Source organism: Equus asinus, chromosome 9, assembly GCF_041296235.1.
Source record: "Equus asinus isolate D_3611 breed Donkey chromosome 9, EquAss-T2T_v2, whole genome shotgun sequence".
NCBI classification, from domain to species: domain Eukaryota; kingdom Metazoa; phylum Chordata; class Mammalia; order Perissodactyla; family Equidae; genus Equus; species Equus asinus.
The window spans coordinates 27,920,568-27,942,751 of record NC_091798.1 but is presented as its reverse complement, the minus strand read 5'-3'; positions in this window follow the sequence as shown (position 1 = coordinate 27,942,751).

The window sequence follows — 22,184 nt, the reverse complement described above, 5'->3', positions numbered from 1 at the left end:
TACCCTGCTTTCCATCACTGTTCTTATCTTTATAGCATTTATCACTACCAGGAATTACTTGGTTTATTTTTTTAATCATTTATTTTCTGTTTCCCCACTGAACATAAGCTTTAAGAGCGTCTACTTGTTCTGTTCCTGGTCAGTGTCCAGGAACACAAAAGGTACTCAATAAATGCTTATGTAACAATGAGTGGAAAGGGGAAACATGTCTACTGAGCGTCTATCATGTGGCCGGCACTGTGCTGAGTGCTTTCAAATCCATCGTCTCCTTTGATTCTCACCATAAGTTTTGAAGGAAGCATTACTTATCCCCAATTTGCAAGTGAGGAAAAAGACTCAGAGAGGTGGAGTAACCTGTTCAAGGTTACACAGCAAATGCTCAATAAATATTTATGGAAGAAAGGTAGGCAGGCAAGCAGGTAACTGGAATGTGGCAGATCCACCAAATCAATATAGCTCCAAAGTTCACGTTTGTTTCATTTCATCTTACAGTTTTAATGTACATCAACTTCTTTTTTGACAAGGTGAGCAGTCCATTCTGTGACTCCCAAGTCTGACCTTTTGAAAGTATCTTACTGACAGGTGGGATCAATACTTTTGTGTGTCAAGCTGTGATTTTCCTTACCGATTTGACATACTATTTCCATGTAAAGCTGCCTCCTTTGATCCAAGCCAAAGGCTGTCATCTTCCATTTGGGAGAGAATGGAATCCAGATTGAAGATCGTTACCATTAATTCCCTACTGTGGTCAGGAGCCTACCAGCTAGATTCGGAGAGGACTCGTGCCTTCAATTAGAATTTTAAAAAATGCATCAAGCACCTCCACCCCTTTTGGCAATCCAACATTTCCGAGTTCTTCTTTTAATGATCATGTCAGTTGGATGCTGTTCCTCTGTTACATGCTGGATGGAACCTTAAATGCTTCCCACAGCCTACAAAGTCCAGCAGGATCTGGTCACTGCCTTCTTCTCTGCCCCAGATGCTTGCCACTTTCTCTTCTCACATCGTGTCTCAGCAATACATTTCTATTTTGTTTTCAGTTAGTGCTCCATGGTCTCTAACAGCTTCCTGCTTTGGCATTCTGTCAAAATACCCTCTAAGTACTTCTATATCTGGTATAATTCCTCTTTATTTTTAAGATGTTTTTCCTAAATGCAGCTTTCTCTGTAAAGCTTTCCCTGATCATCCATATTCTCTTGGTCCAATTCAGTATCTTTTTATCTGTGATTATAGAGTAACATGGAGAATCTTCATAATAATTACATTATATTTTAATGAATACCTGTTGGCTTTTTCTATTAGATTACCAGCAATTTGAGGCACAGTATCTGTCTTAGAAGTAGTAACAGAAAGAGTTGGCATTTGTGTAGAACTTACGAAGGGCTAGTCATTGTATCAGACATGTTATGTATATAACCTGTTTTAATTCAAGCAATAATCATATTAGTGTGTACTGATATTATTTGCTCAGTTGAGTACATTATTTTGAAAATACCATATAGATACTTAACTTTGGATTCTCACAAAATTATCTAATTTGTATCATTATTCCCATTCCACAGATGGAAAACTGAAGTCCAGAGATGTTAAACCATTCACTCAAGGCACAGAACTAGCAAATTGCAGAGCCGCACTTCAAACTCAAAGGCAATGCTCATTCTCTGTTAGGCTATGTACCCGTGAAAATATCTGTTTCATTTCTGTCAATGTCTGTTGAACAAATAAATTTATTTTTGTTTACTGAGTGTGATATTTCAGGTTATCCCTACACCAGTGTCATCCCCTATTCAATCTCATCTATCCGAAGACTCTCTAAGCAAGCCGAACTAACCTTTTTATACTCCCCATACTCACGCCGTTCATCCTGACACAGGTCTCACTTGGCTCACCTAAGCTTAAAGGTTGGCACTCTTCTTCCCTGCCTATACAAATATCCCCCAGAATTCCAGGCTCATGTTTAGAACCTCAAGTCAGAAGACTATAACCAACTTTTTCTTACTTCAATATCACTGTATGATGACGCTTAGTACATCTTCAGCATGAATCAAGCAATCGATTATATAGGAAGAAATCTGATGCCTAGATTTCAGCTCTAGAGTCTAGCTACCTTAGTTCAAGTACCAGGCCTACCTTTCACTGGCTCTGTGGCTTTGGGCCAGTACTGAAGCTTCAATTTCCTTTCTACAAAATGAGGATAGCAGTAGTACCTAACCTCATAGAGTAGCTGTAAGAATCAAACCAGAGAATTCACTTGTCATTAGCATAGCTTCTGCTTCATGTTAAGAGTTTAATATATATTACTTCATATTATCATGTAATTAGATAAGAGGTTGTCAATACTGAAAGAGACTAAGCCTTTGAGTTTATCAATGGAGAACAGGCCAAGAAAGGGAAATCTACCGACTCAAAGTCACGCTAGTCAACCAAGAATCACATCGAAGTCTTTATGACTTCCAGCCTCAATTGTTTATGCTGCTGTTTATATCTGCTAATTATGTGCAACTTCAAGATATGAAAACTTACTTAATCTTCTTTCATTTTCTTCATTGTTCCCTACCAAGTGCTTGTTAATAATTTTCTAAGTTATCTATTACAGAGTTTCTAGAAGAGCATTATTTAGCTGAGTCTTAACATTCAGTGGTATTTTCTCTGCCATAGTGTTGGCTTCCTTTGAGATTGAGAATAGAGCTAGATAGGAGCAGCCGTGTATTCAGAAAGGAAGAGAAAGAAAAAAGGAGGAAATGAGGAAAGAGAGGCGCCTTATGAACAATCACAGAAATAGAATCACCAGGCTTGCAAATTCTAAGCATCTGGGGAAGGAATCAGACTCGTTACAAGAAACGGCTATTTACTGAAAGATGAAGGGACTTTGTTTCCCTAATCCAGGGCCTGCTAAGCCTTACGTTTCTAAGTTTCAAAGAAAATGTAAATTGAGGAGAGAACAAAATCATTTCTCCTTGCCAAAGTATTTCTTTCTTTTTTATTTTTTGAGGAAGATTAGCCCTGAGCGAACTACTGCCAATCCTCCTTTTTTTTTTTTGCTGAGGATGACTGGCCCTGAGCTAACTTCCATGCCCATCTTCCTCTACTTTACACATGGGACGCCTATCACAGCACGGCTTGCCAAGTGGTGCCATGTCCGCATCCAGGATCCGAACTGGCGAAACTCGGGTCGCCGAGAAGCGGAACATGCGCGTGTAACTGCTGCGCCACTTGGCTGGCCCCTGTCAAAGTATTTCTTATCTAACCCAAGACAAACTTTTCCCAGATTTACTGACCATGGTGAACAATTTCCTCTTTAAAGTCCAAAGACACAGGGTCTGAAGAATCCCTCAATATTGCATGGTCCAAATTTACGACTCTTCTTTTATGGGACCACCATCAGCAAAGTTATGAAGAAAGTCAAGTTTATCATCCTATATCTATGCATCATTTCTGTTTTCCTTTCATCTCAGGCATTCATTCATCATCCCTACCAGGGCTCTCAGGCCACATGCCACCCATGGCTGGCCAAAGACTTCGCCAGAGGACAATATCCCACCCCAGTCAGTTTCCCAGAGTCCAGCATCCACTATCTTCCCTCAAAATTCTGATTCTTTTAATGTGAGAACTGTATTTCTACTATAACCTCCTTGACAGAAGGGCCTTGTCTTATGCATGTCTCTCCTAGAGTAGCAAAGAGAGTGTACACAGTAGAAAGGAAATACATATTTGATAGGTGTGTAGATAGACAGAAAAATGAGGAAATTCACTAAATGTGAGAAAGGAAGAATCTATACAAAATAATTTGTGTTGTGGTCAATATAGTAGCTCTCTCATTGGTGCTTGCATTTTAGTAGGATAATTTCTTTTTCCCAAATGCAGTATTTCTAGAGAAGGTATGTAGGGCAAGTGTCTTTCTTTATACCCTCCAGCAACACTCTGTAGACAGTCACATACTCCACACGTCTGGAGAGGCCTGGATGTGTAATGTATAAGTATCTGACTGTCTGTCTCCAATATAGAAATTAGGAGTGGGTAATGGGACCAGTTCTGATTTTGATGAGCTCAGGCTATAACCCTGCCACTCCCAGTGGACACATTAACAAGGAAAAACAGTAATAATAAAATAAATTCAAATGTTAAGGATAGAGGAAAGAAGCTTAGTTAGAGGAGAAAGAGAACTTGAGTTCATAATATCTGATACAGAACAGACTTTGTCCAGAGCTTATTGACTAATTAGATTAGAATTACAAATTAGATTTGAAAACTGTGAGGGAAAAAGTTAAGGTATACCAGTCTTAAAAGGATTTTGATGGGAAGCTGAAGACTAATAGAAAGGAGCTTTGCACCCTAAATGTGAAGACCTGAATTTGAGTTCTGGTTCAACAAATGATTTTGTTCTAGGACCCAGGGCCATTCATTTAATCTCTAAATCACTTATCTTGTCTACAAAATGATAAAGTCAACTGCAAAGTGCTGGCATTGCCCATTTTAATGGGAAGGAGACCACATTCCCACCAAAAAAATGTCATCACTGGAGAAGATAATCAGAACGCAGTTGAACAGCCGTTCTTTTTCCTCGGCCCCCACAGAGGGAGGCGTCAGGGGTCCAGATGAAGCTCCCTCCTCATAGCTCAGGCAAAGCTTTTGTTCATCAGTTCTCTGCTACCTTTGGGATTTTGCAAAGTTTTGAGAAGGCCAGTGATTCACCTTCTTTCTGCAGCCAGCAGGCAGATCACACAGTATCCATGGCTTTGTGGTGGCATGAGCAGTTGTTCAAAGTCAGAACCATTTCCATTCATCTCTTCCTTTTCAATTTAAGCATATTTCCAAAGGGGCTATACATTATTCTGGTTGAAACTGTTGCCTTTCATCAAGGCTCCCTCAGATGAAAGACGAGGAAAACTTCAGCCAGTATGACAATGGTATTTGAGCGCTTTGTTCTCTTTCTTGTTTTAAAAGAATGATGAAGTTCTGACTTGAAGACCATCCATAGGACACTTCAATCTGGCTCTTACGGTCTTAAGATTTATGTTGTAACAATCTCGAGTGTAGCATTGTCCAATAGAAATATAATGTGAGTCACAATGAGGGTGCATGTTATTTTAAATTTTCTAGTAATCACATTAAAAAAGTAAAAAGAGACTGGTGAAATTAATTAGCATCTTATAGTTAATCCAATATATGAACAATATCATTTCAAAGTGCAATCAATTTAAAAATTATTTGTAAGATATTTTTTCTGAGTCTACAAAATCAATGTGTATTTCATACTGACAGCATATCTCAATTCAGACTAGCCATTATTCAGATGCTTAGTAGATACATGTGACTACTGGCTTCCTTACTGGACAGTGTAGCTCTAGACCTGGGCTGAATTTATTTGTTTAACATGTATTTCATTCTTAGGGTTTACAGAGACTTTTTCCAGCAGGAATAAAAATTTAACAAAGAATAAACAATCAATAAATGTTTGCTGCTTTGGAGATGAAAAAGCATGTTAATTATTATTTTTAAAAGATGTTATGATTTCTCAGATTATTTTGGGGGAGGGTGCAAGATGAAATAAGACTGAAAGAGCACTGCCCTACAAAGGAATAAAGATGAGAGTCCACGACAGAGAGGACTCTTATAAATGGAAAAATAATGTCTGAAGTATTTATAATCTAATAGGAAAGATAGGACAAAACATTTTCAAAGATCTTTAAATGTCAATAAATATCAGTAAACATATAAATATCAAAAGGAGAGAAACAATCGTTATATTTTACAGAAATTGGAGGACAAAATTCTACCTCTCAAAACTTAAATATTGTAAAGATGGCTAATGTGCATGGCTGGAGGGGAGGGGAAAAGAACTTCTACTGCCATACATTACTGGAAGTAAATGTGATAACATTTATGAGGAAAATGTGTCAAATATCCTTGAAAATTGTGTCTTTTGACACAACCATTTTAATTCTATATCTTGAGGAAATCACTGGATAAAGACATTAAAATGAACATAAAGAATGCCCAATTCACTGACATGAGACTATTGAAAATTTGAATAGAATGTAAGCAGCCACTAAGAAGGAAGTAACTAAATATATTGTAGATAAATATGCACAGATACATCTAGTAGAATATTATGCAGCCAGTAAAATGCCAAAGCAATTTTGTATTTATTGAAATATAGATATGCATTTATTATTAAATGAGAAAATTCAGGGTTTGGAACAATACATAGAAGACAGCATTTAAAACATACACATAGCAGTGGAGATATTTAAATTCTGCTTTGTACTTTCTGGAAATAACATTACTTTAATGAACATACAATCTTTTAATCAGAACAAACAATAAATCTCTACATTTTGAAAAAGAACTATACCCTTGAAACTTTCAGAATAGCAAAAAGAAAAATAAATGGAAAAAAGGATTACAATGGGCTGTAGTGGTCAGAAAAAGTTTCTTTAAAGAGCATTGACATAAGAAGAGTATAAGAGAAGAATATTCTTCATCAAAAGTATTACATTTTCCTATGACTCATTTGTCTCTAATGTGATTTAGTTGTAAGCCCTTGATCTTCTTTAACTTGAAATGTAGGAAGAAAAAGCCCACATCAAAATAGAGCTGTAAAATGAGTTCCTATTTGCCAAGTTTCAAGATTATAACCTTCACCTGAAAGCGCGCTCAAGTCTACCTGGGGGGAGAATGGAAGTGTTGAACTGGAAAATAAAATAATAGCTAAGCAATCAATACATAAAATCAGCTCAAAGAAAGGTCAACGGAGGATGTGTAACACAAATTACAAAACACAGGCCGGGCCCTTCGATGGAGAAAAGCAGAGCACGGCGTTATCTCTCGGCCCTGAGGAATCCAGCCTTGCTGGACCTTCCTCTGCCGAGTGCGCTGCTCCATCGACTCCCTTCTTTCCCTTCTCACTTCCAAGAGCCAGGGTCAAGTCCTTATGCTCTGCCTCCGCCAGGACCGCCCCTGTAGCCTCACACCAGCTCTAGAGTCTCTCCCTCTCAGTTCCTCCTGGGTGCTGTCCTTCCTTGCTCCAAACTGTCAAGTGCGCCTCAATGCTTTCTGGATGGCCCAGAGGCTGCAAATGTGCAGCCAGCAGATTACGTCCGGAAATGCTTCGGGTTTTGTTATTGCTGCTGTTTTGCTTCACGTACTGGTTAAAAAATGATTAGTTGGCTAGCCTTTAAATGTAGAAATTTTCACATAAAGTCCCAGACCTTCCACTCCTCCTGGAAATCACATGACAAGCAACACTGAGCTCACATTCAAGGGACACAAAATGTCCTGGAACTGAATGCTAGCTGCCCCTTGTCAGTGAGGGCAGTGTCCTTGGCGACTTGCTTGCTTCCTCTCCCCGCCTCTGCTCTCTTTCCTCAACTTGCTCCACTCATTTATATTACTTACTGCAGGGTCAGAATCTACAAGCCTTTCATGGTGTAACTTGGTGCTTTCCCAACATAACCAAACCCACCTCCCCAGAATTATGTCCTGACTCCTTCATTTACTAGTCTATTCTCTGTGCAACTTCAATATACTTTTCTCTTTTCCATACCCATATCGTGCCTTCATATCTTGAAGGCAACCTTTAAGTTTTATGTACAAAGTTTCTACTTTGTCCTCTGAATTTTCCCCACCACCTTCAAAAGTCAACTCTTCCTCCTCTAGATTTGGTCAGAAACAAATATTTATTTCTTTCATTTGGCACCTATGAATTATCCTGTGTTTGTGTTTAGACACTCAATAAGTGCTTTTGCCCAATAACTGCATTCTCCAGAGAAAAGAGCATAATGCTCAACAAATTTTTGTTGCTTGTTCTATATACAAATTGGGCAATCTGTGCCTGTCTTTCTCATTTGGACTAGTTTCAGCCACATATCATCCATGAAGCAGAGAGCAGTCAGATCTAGAAGCATGATCTTGTGATGGATGGATTGACTGGATGGTTGCCAGAAAGTCACTCAAGACACCCAGCGAACAGCGTCTTGGTAATACAGGAAGGATTGCTTTGATAATTGCCAAGGCGTTTTTCAAATAAATGAGTGCTACAATTACAAAAGAGCTTTGCTTATTTCACTTTCCCACTGAACCTACAAAAAAAGAGCTTAGTTCCGGGTCCAATTTATAATCTTAAGTTTTCTCTCACTCCCTTGCTTGCTGAAGAGTATCTCTCATGATTTTTGCTTTCAACAGAGACAGGCTCTTTTCCTGAGAAACAGACACATCAATTTTATCTTGTACACATTGGCAGTAAGTAAAGCCTTTAGTAGTTCTGATTTGTATCTGAGTGATCAGGCATTATCCATTGGCTTTCACTAAACTGCTACTCTGCTCAGGTGCCCAATAACTAGGGTTTAAATATCTCTTATCTTGGCCATTTATGGAAGAGGTCCTTGCTAGTCTCTGAGTCTAGGAAAAGACACCTAGCTTAAGATATAGTAGCAGAGACAGGTTAAGTGATTATCTGTGCTCACAGTTAGTAAGAGCCAGCCCTAGAGCTAAAAGTCAGCCCTATCTTTATGTAGGAGTATTTCTACTCCACTAAATTGCTAAAATAACTATCTTCACCTCAGACCCTGGAGGCTATTAAGCCATTCATACCAATTTTGACCAGCAATTTTCTGAAATATCAAATATTTCATCAAATCCAGAATGGCCTTAGTTCAGGGATCAGCAAAGTAGAGCATGTGGGTCAAATTTGGCCCACTACCTACTTTTGTAAATAAAGTTTTATTGTACACAGCCATGCCCATTTATTACTGTATTGTCTATAGCTGCTTTACATAGGAAAGTATTTGAATAGTTACAACAGAGATGGTATGGCTGCATAGCCTAAAATATTTACTACATGGTTCTTCACAGAAAAATTTTGTAGAGGCCTGCCTTCTTGGTTAAATGAATGAGTAAGTGGTTGCAAATAATATCAAAGGCAGATAACCCACCTTACAGATCGAGCCCCACCTGAGAGATAAACAGACAGATAAATAGATGAATGAATGAGTGAGTGAAGAAATGAACTCATATGAGAATTCCAGACTTGGAATACCCAGGTCTGGAGCAGCCGCAACTGGTCTCAGTGAAGTCACAGAGATGGAAGTTGAATCCAAGAACTTGAATTTTCTTGGTGGGGGCTCCTGGTCTCTAGGCTAACCTTAGTTAGGTGCTGCTTTTGTGATTAAATGCGAAGCCTTTGGCATCCTGACTATTTTATCTACTCATCTTCAGTTCTCTATGAACCTTAATGGGAAAGTGTGACCCCTGCATGCCTGAGGGCTTGGTGAGTCATGTGGATTCAATGCCTGTGCAGAGATGTGGCTGCACACTGCTCACTCAAGGCTTTTTCCAGTGGTCCTCGACCATCCTGGGGCTTTTGCTCCTGTCACTCTCACTGAACTGACAGTGAGGGAGCAGAGAGAAAAGGTTGACAGCTCTCTGACCTTTAGTTAATTGAACAACAGATTCAGCAGCTTCCAGAAGCAGCAGGAAATGGAAATGGAAGAGATGTATCACACCAATAAATATTTTCTGATCTAACCATCAAGTAGGTTATATGTGTGATTATGGAATTTTTTTTGCAGGGGGAGAGGATAAAAGGAGAAGATAGACGCAACCTACAATAAAAGCTGTTTAAAAAATTTGCATTCATCCCAGTGAGGTACAATAGTAAGTCAGGGCTTTTATAACTGACAATCAGCCATAACGTCTACCTTGGAAGTCTTGCCATACTGTTGTGTAAATTTAAGTTAGTATCATACCTCATGCCAAGCAGGTATTCTACATGAACAATTACAATGACAGTTTCAAGGATTCTGAAATGGTGCTATCAGCCCAAGCTACCACCATAGCAGTACTTGATGTCGGTTTTAGCTAGCATTGATTTTACTTTGCATGGGGTAGAGGGAACGTGAACACAGCTGCTTATAGAAGAAACATTACATTCACTAATGGCATTCTCTAAAGCTCTTTCTAATGCTACTCATCAGCATGTACTGTTTAAACAATTTCTCTCACATGGAGCTTTGCTTTCTCTGGTTGGAATTTTGTGTAATAAACTTGTTAAGAGCCTGTTATGTGCAGAGCATTGTGTTATGATTAGGGTGGGACTGAGAAATATCAGGTCCCTGTACTCAGAGGGCTCAGAGTCCAGTGAGAGAAAAAGGACCTCAAAGGAAAATCCTTCTACTTTGATTTCACTTCTTTCTATCGGCATCAGTGAGGGATTTGGAATGAATGGAAGTAGGGAGAGGGGCAAAATCTTGAGGTGAGCTAGGTCAGCACAGTAGACATGATATCTCTCCAAATGATTCTTCTTGCTTTGGAATTACCTGTGATAACTGTTTTTGAATGACAGTCCCCAGGCTCACATCCAGGCCAGAGAAAAACAGAATCTTTGTTTTCTGGCACAGCCTGGGAATCTGCATTATAATAAATGCCCCAGGAAATCCTGGAACACATTCAAGTTTGAGAACGAATCACACCAATATCCTCTGACTCCTAAGTCAAAGACTACTGATAATTTTACCCTTGGAAGAAGGGAGTACTTTAAATGACAGTAACAGAAACTCCTTCTTTCCACAACAGAGAAGCACACAGTATAAACTACTAAGCTACAGGATGCAAGCCACTTCAGCAGTTGGACAGAGCCCCAGACTGGTTCAGGAGAGCCTAGATTCATAAAAGTGAAATATAAAATCACAATCAAATCAAAGGAAGTTTTTTTAATTATCCATTTTTTTCAGGCACCCAGAGATAATTTGCTACGTCTAGCACACTACTGAGACAAATAGTGGGATCTAAAGATTTCAAACCACTTCCTAGGGAGGTTAGAGGAACCTGGCAAAAGTTTTCAGGGATGAAGTTAAAGCTGAATGTTGAGACTCAGCCTGCAGGAGTCTCTACTTTGACAGCCCCAGCTGACCTGGAATATAGTTTAAGGGGCTTCTCACTCCCCTCTCTTGTCCTTCTAGAATTGAGCTCTGCTGAGGCCTCGGGGCAGCAATCATGTCACACATGTCCAAATGAATGTGAGGACAAAACAGAGAGAAAGATCATTTCAGGAAAATGACGTGATGTGACAGTTTTAATAAAGAATCCTCAATAAAGAGACAGGAAGGTGCTGGCCCGCTGGTGCAGCGGTTAAGTTCGCACGTTCCACGTCTCGGCGGGCTGGGGTTCGCCGGTTCGGATCCCGGGTGCGGACACAGCACCGCTTGGCACACCATGCTTTGGTAGGCGTCCCATGTATAAAGTAGAGGAAGATGGGCACGGATGTTAGCTCAGGGCCAGACTTCCTCAGCAAAAAAGAAGAGGACTGGCAGTAGTCAACTCAGGGCTAATCTTCCTCAAAAAAAAAAAAAAAAAAAAAGAGAGACAGGAAAACTCAGGTTCATGTTCTTGTTCTACTACCAATGGGCCATATGACTTAGGGAAGTTTTCTTCCTCTTGCTTACTCTTAGTTTTTATATCTATAAAAGGAATGGATTAGATTAATAGTTGTCGATCCTAGACGTACATTAAAAGTACCCAGGTGGCTTTGGGAAAAAACACAAAAACAAAAACGGAGATAGCTAAATTTGAATCCTAGAGATAAAGTTGAAGCATCAGAATTTTTAAAAGCTTCCCAGGTGCAGGCAGGTCTGAGAACCAGGTAGAGGAGATTGTCATCCTCAAAGCTTGAAAATGTATCAGAGTCAACTGAGAAGCCTTACAAAAGCTGAATGTGCTATAAAGGATCCCACTCCAATTCAAGAACTATAATGAGAACAAAGGATTTACATTTTTTAATATATTCCCTGGGGAATTGTTATGGACAACAAAATCTGAAAATACTTGGACTAGACGGTCTTTGAAGACACTTTCAGCTTTTATGAGTTATCATTTTGCAGGCTCTTTAACTGTAGGTCAAGACTACAGAGAGGGTAGAGAAATTGAAGTGTCAATGGCTAAGATTCCATTAAATCTCAAAGCAAAAGTTTTTGGAATGAGGTGGAGTTGAGAACCAGTGAGAAGTGTATATTCAGGTGAAAGTGTGAATGTGTGTTCTGTGAGCCAGAGTAAATAGTGGTTAAGACAAGAGACTATATTTAGTTGCCTTGCTTAGAAATGGGTTCCCCATTTAATAGCTCAGCACTTTGGGTATTTAAAAAAAATTATCTAAGTCTCATTTTTATCATTTATTGAGCAGGAATGATAATAGTAGACACACTGGTAAAATAAGAGAAAATGCAAGTGAAGCATTTCACACAGTGGCAGTGCCTGGCACAGAGTCAGCACATAGCAAATGAAACTAATCATCACCATTATCAGCCATATCCACACATAGACCAGGTTTTATCCTCCTCTGTGCATTTGTAAATAGCCCTCCTTCAAGAGGTCAGCTAAAGTTGCACCTCCGCTATGAACAAAGATTCACAATGGCTCCAGTATTCATTCATCTCTTTCCATCTCTGACCTACTACAGCATCAATGACGACACTGTGCACTTGGACTCCCGATATGTCCTATCATCTGTACAATATTCCCTGCATTCACAGTGGACCTGTCTCTGTAATGGAATTACATACTTCTGACAATGTCTTCACTTGTTTGGAGAGGTGAGAATGGAAATGGAGAAGGAAAACAACAAGGTATTATGAGAGATGATGCAGCTTTGCTCAGAGACAGTTATATCTTCCTTCTCAGAATCAAATTATCCTCTGGGAAAGCATCCCTCCTCCAACCTCAGACTACACAGATATATTTGACTGACTTCATTCCTAGCTCCAAGAATGGGATATAACTCTGGCTGGCTCAACTGGCATATATAATTTCCCTGCATCAGTGATGTATGTAGGAATAGACACATGTCCTAAATATACCCAAATGGAATAATTCCAAATTTATGCTAAAAATAATAAGAAAGAAGTGATCCCTTTCTATTGGAGATCACAATCTGATGGAATCCTGGACTGTTGTTGCTGGTTAGCATATTGTCACCACAGAACAAGAGTTTGCCTAACAACAAAGTCATCAGAGAAGAAAGTAAAATTGCTTACAGATAATGTCTATGACAATATGGAACATCTGGATCCAGTAGTATCTGAAGTACATATACCAATGAATTTTTCAGATATGTAAAGTAATGCATTCTTCCCCTCCCGTTGCTTTGACTTTAACCAGTTTGATTCAGGTTTCTATCATTTGCCACTGGTGAATAAGTTCTGGATGAATATAGGTGGAGAAAAGTTTCTAGATGAAAGTAGGGGGTTAGGTCATCATAATCCATTTGTGTCATCATGCCATAGATGTCTTAACTGAGGAAAGAAGAAAGGCAGCAGCATTTGTAATATGCCCATGATGTGCCAGGTTTATGCAAGTCCTTTCTCCACATTATTTAATTAAATACTTACAATGATTTTTATGATGTAGGTATTATCATTCCCATTTTACAAAAGAACAAACTAAGACTCAGTATGTTCTGAAGACCTTCTTAAGGAGGTGACTTCTAGAATGACAGACTAAGGACCTCTGAAAACTCTGTTCCTCCATAAAAGCAATGAGGACATTGGAAAAAACTGTCAGAAATACGCATTTTAAGAATTCTGGAAATTAACTAAAGGCTTGCAATGATCTGAGAAGTGTTTGTTCAAGAAAATGGATAAGGGGCCGGCCTGCTGGTGCAGTGGTTAAGTGCGCACGTTCCACTTTGGCGGCCCGGGGATCACTGGTTCGGATCCCGGGTGCAGACATGGCACCGTTTGGCATGCCATACTGTGGTAGGCATCCCACATATAAAGTAGAGGAAGACGGGCATGGATGTTAGCTCAGGGCCAGTCTTCCTCAGTAAAAAGAGGAGAATTGGCAGCAGTTAGCTCAGGGCTAATCTTCCTCAAAAAGAAACAAAGAAAATGGATGAATCTTGGCAAGAACAGCATGTTTTGTGGCATTTTAACTTGCCCTAATTCCAACTCTATCTTCCCAGCACCACCCTGGAAAGCCAACCCATAACTATAGTAGCTATGAACACCAGAAACATGGAAGCCACTGGAGAGGCAAGAATGGATTTGGAGATCCCTAGAAGGCTCATCTCCAGAAAATTGTCACTATTTGACCTGTCTGGCAGCTATTATACTAAAAAGCTCTATTCTTAGGACTTGTCTTTATTTTACCTCACTCAGAGCTCACTTTGTATTAAGAGTCCTACCCACAAGGTATTTATCAAAAACAATCAGTTGCAACTGTTCAACATTACAACTGCCTGAGATGGCCTTGTCAGTGTATTTAATAAGAGACTGCCTAAAAAGCTTAAGAGTAAAGCTGAACAGTAATATGTTCATTGGCAACTTTATAAAGCTGTGACATACTCCTGGGAATCTAGAACATCATGGCTGTGGGCATGCCAAGGAAAGCCCTGAGAAAGATCTTTGGCTAACTTTAAGGCACTTCACTAGCAGGACATGAATGTTAAGACAAAGTTGTAAACTGCCTGCTGGAGTGTCGAATGTGTGCTCTACAAGAAAGACAGAGCCTCTCAGCAAAGACTGGATAATTCATTGGTTTGAGGCATTTAAGGAAATATCTGTCTAGTAAGCTAATTGAGCCAAGAGACTTCAGTGAGCACACATGACAAAGATTACAGGTATTAAAAAATTAGCCCAGGAGTCATTAAACAAACAAGCAGCAACAATAACAAACCCTAGAGAGGGAGAGAATTTAATTCCCAGAGTCACATCATATTATTTAAAACACCTAGTTTTCAACACAAAATTAAGAGACAAACAAAGAAAGAGGAAAGTATAACTCACAGACAGGAAATGTAAAAAGCAGCCAATAGACTGTTTCTGAGGGAGCCCAGACACTGGGTTCTCTAGACAAAGATGGTAAATCAGCTGTTTTAGACATGTTCAAAGAGCTAAAGGAGACCCTGTTGAAGAATTAAAGGTAAGTATGAGAACAATGTCCCACCAAATAGAGACTATCAATAAACAGAAATTGTTATAAAAAAAATTTCTGGAGATGAAAAGAAAAACAAAAAGTGAAAAATTCACTGGAGTGCCCAATGGCATATCTGAAGATGGAGAAGAATCAGTGAACTAGAAGACAAGTAAGTTGAGATTATCAAGTCTGAGGAAAAGAAAGAAAAAAGAATGAAGAAAAATGAACAGAGCCTGGCATAATGGAGGAACCAGAAGAAAGGAAAGAGAGAAGGTGCAGAAAGAACAATTGAAGATACAATGTTTAAAAATTTCCCATATTTGATTTTAAAATACTAATGTATATGTTCAAGAAACTTAACAAACTCCAAGAATGATAAATTCAAAAGAATCCCCACCTAGAGACTTCGTAGTCACATTGCTGAAAGTAAAAAACAAGCAGAATCTAGAAATCAGCAAGAGAAATAGGACTCATCACCTATAAGGGATCTTAGATAAAATTAACAGCTGACTTATCAAAATCCATAAGTGACAGAAGGCAGTAAAATGACGTATTCAAAGTGCTAAAATAAAAATACTACCAACCAAGAATTCTATATATGGCCAAACTATCTTTTAAAAATGAAGGCACAATCAAGACATTCCCAGGAAAGACAAAATCTGAGAGAATTTATTGCTAGTAGACCTGTCCTATGATACAAACTAGAAAAGCCCTTCAGGCTGAAATGTAAAGATGCTAGACAGTAACTTGAATCCTCATGAAAAAATAACAAGCAACAGTAAAGGAAAATGCATAGATAAACACAAAAGACAGTTCAAATGTATTTATGTTTGTAACTCTTTTCTTTTCCTAATTTATAATTTATAACTGTATAAAGCAACAATTATAAAACTGTGCTGTTGGACTTGCATAAGATGTAGTTTGTATAACAATAAAAGTACAAAGGATGGAGGCGGAAATGGAACAAAGTTTTTGAGTACAATTAAAATTAATTTGGTATTAATTCAAATTAGGTTGAAGTTAAGATGTTAAATGTTCCAGGGCAGTCACTAAGAAAATAACTAAAATACGTATAGTAAAAGAAACAACAGGGAAATTAAAATGGTATACTACAAAATAGCTATTTAACACAACAGAAGGCAATAATGGAGGAAGGAAGAGAAGAAAAAGACATCGGCATATAGAAAACAAATAGCAAAATGGCAGACATAATTACAATAATTACATTAGGTTTAAATGGACTAAACATTCCAATTAAAATATAGAGATTGGCAAAATGGACTTTAAAAATCTTTATCTAACTCCATGTTTCTCCAAGGGACACTTTAAATTCAAAGATACAAATAAATTGAAAGTAAAAAGGTTAACAAGATATAACATGCAAGCAGAACTCCCAAGAGAGTAGGGGTCACTATACTAATGTCAGATGTAACAGACTTAAAAATAAAAACTGTTTTTAGAGACAAAGACAGACATTTTAAAGTGATAGAATGTTGATCTAGGAAAAAGATATGACAATTATAACATAACCTTATAATCAATTAGATCTAACAGACATCTATAGAACAGGCCACTCAACAATAGCAAAATTCATTCTTCCCAAGAGCACATGGGATATTCTCCAGCTTAATCATATGTTAAGCCATTAAGCAAATGTCAATAAATATAAAAAGACTGAAATTATACAGCATATATGCCTTCATTTCAATGAATTGAAATTACAAATTAATAACAGAAGTAAATACAGTAAATTCACAATGTAGGAATTAAACAACAAACTTCTAAATAACCAGTGTGTCAAAGAAGAAATCAAAAAGGAAATTAGAAAACATTTTGAGGCAAATGAAAGTGAAAACATAACATACCAAGACCATGCAATGTAGCTAAAGCAGTGCTTTGAGGAAAATTTATAGCTGTAAATGCCTATATTAAAAAAGAAGAAAGATATCAGATTACTAACTTAATCCTTCACCTTAAGACCACTTTAAGTGAAAATAAAAGGAAACTAAACCCAAAGCAAGCAGAAGGAAGGAATTAATAAAAACTGAGGAGGAAATCAATGAAATAGAAAAACAATAGAGAAAATAATGAAACCAAAAGTTATTTCTTTGAAAGATCAACAAAATTGACTAACCTTTAGCTAAACTGACCAAGCCAGGGTTGGGGGAGGAGGAGGAGGAGACCCAATTTACTAAAATCAGGAATTAAACAGAGGATATCACTACCAACTTTTCAGAAATTTAAAAAAAAAGGTTATAATGGAATACTATAAATATTGTATGCCAGAAAATTAAATAACTTAAATGAAAAGGACAACTTCCTAAAAAGGTACAAACTGTTGAAACTGAATCAAGAAATGGAAGATATGAATAGGCCTATAAGAAGTAAAGAGATTGAATTAGTAAACAAAAAACTGCCCACAAAGAAAAGTCCAGAACCAGATGGCTTTATAGGTGAATTCAACCAAATGTTTAAAGAAGAATTAACAAAAATCTTACACAAACTCTTCCAAACATTAGAAGAAGACTGAGCACTCCCCAAATCATTCCTTAGTACCATATTTGATAGTAAAACCAGACAAAGATACAACAACAAAAAAAGAAAACTATAGACAAATATTCCTTATGAATATATATGTGCAAATCGTCAACATAAAACTATCAAATTGAATCCATCAACATATAGAAAGGATGTATCTTAGGAATGCAAGGTTGTTTTAACATACCAAAGTTAATCAGCATAATACAACACATTAATAGAATAAGAGAATAAATTAATTTTACTGTAAGAGACAATAAAATCATATGATCATCTCAGTTGATGCAGAAACAGCATTTGAAAAAATCGAACTTCCTTTCATGATAAAAAACAAAACAAAAACCTCAACAACCCAGGAATAGAAGGGAATTTTCTTAACTTGACAAAGGGCATTGTGGTGGGTTGAATGGTAGCACTCAAAAAGACATGTCTACATCTTAATCATCAGAACCTGTACATTTTACCTAATATGGCAAAAGAGTAAATATTACCTCATATTGCAAAATATGTAATTAAGTTAAGGATCTTGAGAGGAGGAGTTTATCCTGGATTATCCAAGTAGGCCCTAATGTAATAACATGTATCCTTATAAGATACAGACACATGGCAGAGAAGGTGATGTGAAGTTGGAGGCAAAGGTTAGAGTGATGTGGCCACAAGCCAAGAAATGCTGGCTAATCACCAGAAACTGGAAAATGCAAGGATTTTCCATTACAGCCCCCTGAGGGAGTGAAGCTCTTCCAGATTTTAAACTCTTAGCCTACAGATTTGTGAGAGAATATATTTCCCTTGCTTTAAGCCACCAAGTTTATGACACAGACATCCACAAAAATCCCACAGGTAAAATCATGCTTAATAGTGAAAGATTAAAAACTTTCCACCTAAGATAAGGAACAAGACATGAAAATCCACTCTTGCCACTTCTATTCACATTACGTATGATGAAGGTTCTAACAGGAAATTTGGGAAAGAAAAATAAATAATAGCATCTAGATTAGAAAAAAGAAAGTAAAATTATATCTCTACTTGAAGATGATACAATTTTTTATATAGAAAATTCTGAGGAATCAACAAAAAGTATTAGTGCTAATATACATGTTCAGCAAGGTTTCAGGTTGCAAGAGAGATATACAAAAATCAGTTGTATCTCTATACAATAGCAACGAAAAATCTGAAAACGGAACTAAGAAATCTAGAAAAATGGAAAGATAGCTCGTGATCTTGGATCAGAAGACTCAGTATGGTTAAGATGACAATACTCCCCAAATTGGTCTACATTTTCAAAGTAATCTATAAAAATCCAAGTTGCTTTTTTTTTTTTTGGAGAAATTGACAAGTGGACTATAAAATACATATGTAAATATTAGGGACACTGAATAGCCAAAACCTGTTAAAATTTTATACAAAACGGTAGTAATCAAGACAGTGTGGTTCTGGCATAAGAACTGACATATAGATCAATGGAACAAAAGTGAGAGTTCAGAAATAAAACCTTATATTATGGTCAATTGACTTTTGACAAGAATTCTGAGACAATCCAATGGTAGATGAACAGTCTTTTCAATCAATATTGCTGGCACGACTGGATAGTCACATGCAAAAAAAAAAAAATGAAATTGGACCCCTTCCTCGTCCTACACACAAAAGCCAACTCAAAATAAATCCTATACCTAAATGTAAGTGCTGAAACTATAAAACTGCTAGAAGAAAATATAGGGTAAACCCTCATGGCACTGGGTTAGGCAACAGTTTCTTAGCTATAACACCAATAACACGAGCAACAAAAATAAATATAAATTGGGCTTAATCAAATTTTTTTTAAAAACTTTTTCTTCAAAGTATATCATCAATAAAGTGAAAAGACAACACACAGAATGAGAGAAAATATATGCAAATCATATATCTGGTGAGAGAGTTTTATCTAGAATATATATAAAGAATTCTTACAACTTAACAACAAAAAGAAAAACAACCCAATTTAAAAATGGGCAAAGGATTTGAATAGACATTTCTCCAAGGAAGGTGTACAATGTCCAGAAAACATACAAGAGATCCTCAATGTCATTTGTCATTAGGGAAATGCAAACCAAAACCACAATGAAATACCACTTCACATCCACTAGGAAGGCTATCATAACAAGACAAGCAGAAAATAAGAAGTGCTAGGGAGGGTTTGGAGAAAGGGGAATCCTCATACATCGCTAGTCGGAATGTAAAATGGTGCAGCCACTTTGTAAAACAATTTGTCATGCCTCAAAAAATTAAACAGAGTTACAATATGACCCAGAAATTCCATTTCTAGGTACATACCCAAGAGAACTGAATACATAATCACACAAAAACTCATAGATGTATATTCACACCAACATTATACGTGACAGCCAAAAATTAAAAACAACCCAATCCAAATGTCTGTCAACTGATGAATAAATAAAATGTGGTATCCATAAAATCAAATATTATTCTGTTGTATAAAGGAATGATGCACTAATATATACTAGAAAATACACAAACCTTGAAAATATTAAGTGAAAGAATCCACACGTAAAAGGCCATATATTTTGATTCCATTTATATGAAATGTCCAGAATAGACTAGTCATAGATTAGCGGTTACCAGGGATGGGGTGGAGGAGAGAGAGTAAGGAGTGGCAACTAAGGAGCAGGGGTTGCTTTATTTGAGGTGATGAAATAGTCAGGAAATAGATGGTTGTGGTGGATGCACATCTCTGAGTATTCTAAAGACCGCTGAACAGTACACTTTAGAAAGGTGAACTTATGGAATATGAATTATATCTCAATTAAGCTTTTACTTAAGGAAAGAATAAGAAGTTTCTCTCAAGAACATACAACTAGCAGTGAACATTAATCCTGGATTTGAAATAAATTCATATGACACTAAATCCTGTGATTACTATACCATAGTAATTCCCAGGTTTGTTAACTCTGCCTAGGAATCCTCAGTAGGATGAAGTAGTTAGTGTGGTCACACTTGATTTTGCCTTCAGCCTCCATGCAGTGCTAGAGAAAATGGTGCTTTATGGAGGATAAGACCCTCAGAGAATTGTAAGAGATGCTCATAAATTTCAGGTCATGCCTCTCTGAAACACAAAGCAGAAGAGAGAGGATTTGGCTCACCCAAGGGTACACTTTCCCTCTGAAAAATCAAGAAACCTTAGAACAGAGACCACAATCAGGCTTGGTTGTGGAAATCTGAGTTCAGAAAATCAGGAAAGAGCAGTAAGATGCTCTTTTAAAGTAATGAAGGTCAAGTCATGCCCTCACACTATATGATGACAAAGAGGAAAAAAATGTAACTTTAGGCTCAAAGCCAAGTGACAGGGAACAAAGTACCTGGGTGTTTCTCAGTTGCTCTCTTAAATTGGAGCTTTCTCATTGAAAAAGCAAGAACATTAGCCATTGTTGTTTTTTTTAAGGCAGGTGAGAAGTTTGACAGCTCAGCGTAGAAAGAATAAGAGCTACAGAGAACCTGTAATTACTGCTATTCAGAGACAAAGGTGTGTGTGTGTGTGCGCACTTGTGTGTCCGTCATTCTTTAGTTTCAGTTCGTTATTTAATTTCTTTCTTCCTGCCAACTGGGGCAGATTTCTTTCCCCTGCGACATTGGCAAAGGGAAGTTACAAAACGGCAAAGACATCAAAGTTCCCTGTGGGGCAGAAATTCACCAACTGCATAAAAGATCTAGTTTCCAAAGTGAAAAATGATTTACTTTCCCAAAAGTAGTATTCATATTATTTTAGGTATATAATTTGGGATTTTTCCTCCCTCAAACCCGTATTCCTCCTCTGTCTGTCCATGTTCTCCCATAAAGTCAATTGATGCAGCTATAAGTGTTTTAAACCATACATGTGTTGCTAGTTTTAGATGGTTTGGGGGTGGAGTTATGTTCAGAGCATGTCATGAACCAGCGAAAAAGAGGAGAAAAGGTCAAAGAAGAGCATGGACAAACACCACAAAAGTTAACACAATTTCCACATAGGAAAGCCCTTCACGCTGAGGTTTTTCTTACACTTAGTTTAGCTAACATTACAGCACTTCTGACCATAGTAGTCATGTGGAAGTGAAAGGGATCACACCAGCAGACTGTGGAAATTTCCCCAGCTCGAGTCTTCTACTATGGAGGTAGTATTATCACTTCTAGCACTTATTGGCAGTATGGTCTTAGAAAAGTTTCTTAAACTCTCTGAAGCTCAGTTTTCTTGAATGTAAAATGAGGATAACAGTTCTTTACCATCCTTTAAGAATTTGTGAAAATTAGAGAATGAATATATATATATACACACATATCCGTACATATATATATACACACACACACATACATATGCCTGGGATAGATTGGGGAAAATAGAGGTATTCAATATATAAATAAATCACAGCCATTACTATTCTAATTCAGTGGCATTCACACTTCAAAAGAAAGTTATGGAATGCTTTCTATGAAAATATCCAAGATACAAAAGATAAGCTAGGATAGGCTGGTTAAAATATGGTGGGAGAGTACGTGAATGGCCAAGAGCCACTTTATTGAGCCCTTAGGTCCCTATTTAATGTGGTCTTTGAAGAGTTTGAAAACCAAGCATCCTCACATCCAGGCTCCTTTTTCAACCAAGAAGCCCAGGAATGCAAGAAAGAAAGCAACTTCCCCAAGGTTATACTGTGCGTTCATTGGCAAACAAAAACAAAACCCAGTTCTCATGACGCTCAGTCCAGCCCCTTCCTTGA